The following is a 4,378-nucleotide window of genomic DNA, read 5'->3' on the forward strand; positions in this document are numbered from 1 at the left end:
CAATTAAGAGGATCATTAGATATGTTCATGGCACATCCAATTTTGGTCTTTGATATCCTAAGATTGATGATTTTTCTTCAGTTGGTTATTGTGATGCAGATTTTGCCGGTGATAGAGTTGATAGAAGAAGCACATCAGGCTTATGTTGCTTCCTTCGAAAGTCCTTGAATGTTTGGTCAAGTAAGAAGCAGCCAACAGTGGCTTTATCTATTGCAGAGGCTGAATATATAATTGCTTCTTCTTGTTGTTTTCAGCTTTTATGGTTAAAAACACAGCTTGCCGATTACAAATTAAATACTGAAAATATTTTCTTGTTATGTGATAATACGAGTGCCATTAATATTTCTAAAAATTCAGTTTTGCACTCTAAGACTAAACATATTGAAGTGAGATTTCACTCAATAAGAGAACATGTTCAAAAAGGGGATATTAGCATTCAATTTGTTAAATCAAAGGAGCAATTAGCTGATATTTTCACTAAACCACTAGTTGAGGATAAATTTTGCATGCTTAGGACTAGTCTAGGGATTTTAAGTTATGATTCATTATTTGAAAATTACTGATGTGTTTGTTGGAGTTTTTGTCTCATAAACAGGTATGAGACAATTCTGGACAAGTGAAGAACCCTCCCTCTAATCAGCGTTCTAAGGCCTTGTTGCTTGAACAAAATCATCTGGGCCAACCTAAAAAAAATATCAGATCATGAGTGGTCCAATATGTTTCCTTAAATCCAACCATCTCTGGGCTCAATATGAATGATATATATTTTTTGTTTTGTTTTTGTTGGCCTGTTTGCTTTAGTTTATTTCTTTTATGTCATTTAGTCCAAAAGTTTTCAATTTTAAAATTGATTTTCTTTTTAAATTTTTTTTATTTTTTTAAATAAAATCAAATCTTTCCTTTTTATGATGTCAAGTCCCTTCAAGTCAAATCAGTGGTGATGCAGTTGCATGATTTGAGAAACTTTCTTTTGGGTACGGTTACCAACACTCCTTCTCTTCCCTCCATAACTCCTCCTCAAACCTTTCGGTTTCTCCCCCACTAACTTTACTACTTCTCTTCCCTCAAAAACCTGAAACCAACCAAATGAGGAAGAAAACCATAGCTAAAAGGCCTCTGTGTGAAAAGGTTTACAAGCTTCCTACTAAACCCTCATCTCGCTCCCAAGACTGAACCTTCACTCCTTCTCCTTCTCCTCTAACCCCACCTCCTCATCTGGATCTTATGGCTCGCACAAAGAATCCTTCCAGGGTTCCACCTTCAGCCAAGCAATGCCACCTCCAAGGGAACCTCAATCAAAGCCTGGGTCATCAAAGCCGAGCTCATCGAAAGGGAAACGACCAGCAGCGCCTGAACCTGCCTCTGAGCCTACACAACCTATGACAAGGTCTGTTCCCTTGCGTTCACAGAGAGGTAATCCTCGTATACCCCTTAAATCAGTTAGAGAACCAGACATTGATTCCTTTGCACATAAATCCCACTTCATGACATCTCACTCCAACTATAATCCTTATAGATTTAGGTCTGCCATGAACAATTACTTTTATGATGGAGTTATCAAGTACCGTATCCTGTATCCCTCTTTTCTTGCTGATTTGCCTAACCTGAAAAGAAAAGATTTTTCATATGTTGAAAATTTGGAATTTTTAGATTGGAATCACCTTTTTGATATAAAAAAACCTGTTTATCCTCTGTTAGTCAAAGAGTTTTATGCAAACATGACATATCATGAGGGCACTGTTCACTCTTATGTTAAGGGCAGAGACATGGTTTTAAATAATGAAACAATCAGTGATTCATTGAAATATACTGATGTTGGGTCTTGTGCTTATACTCCTGTTAAGTGGGATGAAGGAGTTGGTGTTTCTTATAATAATGCTTTGGCTCATATTTGTGAACATATTTCCTTGATTGATGGCATTACACCCACTCACAAAGCCCTAGGATATGAACGTGCTCAGTTGTACCGTATTGTCAACTACATCATTCTCCCTCAAAGTGGTTCATATCAAAGGGTTTCTTACACAGACACACTTGTTTGTATGCTCTGCTCACTAAAACGGAAATTTCTTTTACTTATTTGATGGTTAGATACATGTTTGACTCTGTTAGAAGTGAGAAAGAGAAAGCCCTTCCTTATGGCATGTTTCTAACTTGTATTTTTGAGCATTTTGATGTTGACTTGTCCAATGAGGATTATGAAAATAGACATTCATATCTAAAGGGAGGTGGTGCAGTGAAACAGCAAAAAGGACCTACTCGATCTGAGAGAGTGGTTCTAGATGATGAAGATGATGAGTTCATTCCTGAGGAATCTCCTCCTCCTTCTATCGAGGGCACTTCCATCTCTACTGGACAAAAATTTTCTCTGCTTAATGTTTTCAAAGATGTAGTCCAGGAGTTTGTCTCCCAATCTAATCACATGATTGCCATAAGTAAGGAACAAAGGAAGCTAGTAAGCAAGCATGAAAATTTTCTCCGAAAATCAAGAGATAGAGTGGCTGTATTTATGAAGTTCATTGATAATCTTCAACAAGATGAAGATCCTGCCACTAATGCTGATGAGGAAGCTGATTCGGAGGGGAATGGTTTAGATGCCTAGATTTGTCTCATGAAACTGCTGCTGTCTGCTCTCTTTTTGTCTCATGAAAACTGTTTTTTTGTTACTTTTGAACTAGTTTTTGTTGTCTTGGATGACTGTAATACTCTAACTACTGCTGCACTTAATTTTACTTTATTTGATATTTTGGACTGTACTCTAACACTTTCTTGCAGGATTTAAGGTGCTGTTTTTATTGATCTTGCTTATTGTCCGCCCTTGATGACAAAAGGGGGAGTAAATAGCATGATAAATAGCATGAATAGCATTAACATGTGAATTTGTGATTTTAATTGTGCTATTTTGATTGCTGCTACTGGATTTTTTGTGTTATTTAATTGCTGGTGCCACAATGGTTTGGGCATGAAAAATTGATTTGAAATTTTTTGCTACTGCCGTGTTTTCTTTTGGCATGAAAATTGGAACTTGCTATATATGATATGTTGCTGGTTTACCTTTGACTAAACTTGATGTTTTGTTTTGGTTGCGGACATGATATGTTCAGCATTCGGCTGAATTTATGGTACTGATTGTTTAAACTCCCTTAGTCAAGATGAAGCTGTGTAGCTCTTTATTGTGCTCTCTATCAGTACAATGTAAATAAGAACAAAAAGGGAGAGCATAAATCCAGGGAGAGCTACTCTTGAAAAGGAAAAGGGGAGCAACATAAAAGCAAGTAACATCATTCAAAGGGAAGTTTCTTAACTTAAATAATTTTTTTTCTTTGATCATTGTTTTAATTATGTTTGTCATCAAGGGAGAGATTGTTGAGTTAAGAAATTAACTAAATTAATTAATGATGACAAACATTATTTTTAGGCAATTATCTAAATAATGTTAATTATTTATGATTAAATGTTGCAGGCCAAAATTGATATACAAAGCAGCAGCCCAAAGTGAATGGAAAATATAAACAAGGCTGGTAGGCTACAAAAACAACAACAGCCCAAGGAAATCAAAGAAATGAAGTCAGATGGGCCAAACGGGTTGCATGAATCAAAACCAATCCAAGCCCGTATCCATCACTCCAAACTGATCCCTCTCATTTGCTTTTACCAAAAGCAACGTTCACTTTTCATCTTGGTCAGAAACCACAGAAGTAAGAAAGAGCTTCTTCCCTAAGCTATTCACTAAAGAAGCAAGAAAGAGAAGGTTAAGCAAAAAGGGGTTGAGGTCTAATCAACCATATCAAACCAAATCAAGCTAAGGCAAAGGTCAAAGGTAACCCATTTTCAATTGCATGCATTATGCCTTCTTCTCTTCTTTCCATCTCTCTGCCAATCCGAAAATGGGATACATGGGAAAGTTGATATCTGTTCTTCACTGCTGTGCATCTACGGTTAAAACTATGTCTTAGGGACCAAGTAGTTTTTTCAATGGCCAAGATATGTGTTCACCTTTGAAAGACTTTTTGTGTTTGCTGTCTTGAGGCTTTCGGTCAACAAAGGAAGTCAAAACAAAAGTACCAAAATTGAGGATTAATAGAAGAAAGTGAACGGCTGGGTTGGTGAAGCACACAACTCAAGGGTTGACCTAGGGGAGAGTGACTCAGCAACATGCAAGGAGATACAAAAGAAGTTGGTTCACCATTCAGAAGCAAGGAGAGATAACCAGTGTTCTTGAGGTGTATGTTTTGAGAAAAGCTCTTTGAAGAAGTTCATCTGCTTGGACAGTGCTTCCTAGTCAAAGGAGCATTTCGCCAGAATGAAGAACTGAATCAGAGGCTAACAAATCTGGTTTATCACATAGCTAAGAGGCTGTTGAAGAAGTCAATCTCCT

The sequence above is a fragment of the Arachis hypogaea genome, chromosome 15 (genome assembly GCF_003086295.3).
Source record: "Arachis hypogaea cultivar Tifrunner chromosome 15, arahy.Tifrunner.gnm2.J5K5, whole genome shotgun sequence".
In the NCBI taxonomy this organism is placed as follows: Eukaryota; Viridiplantae; Streptophyta; class Magnoliopsida; order Fabales; family Fabaceae; genus Arachis; species Arachis hypogaea.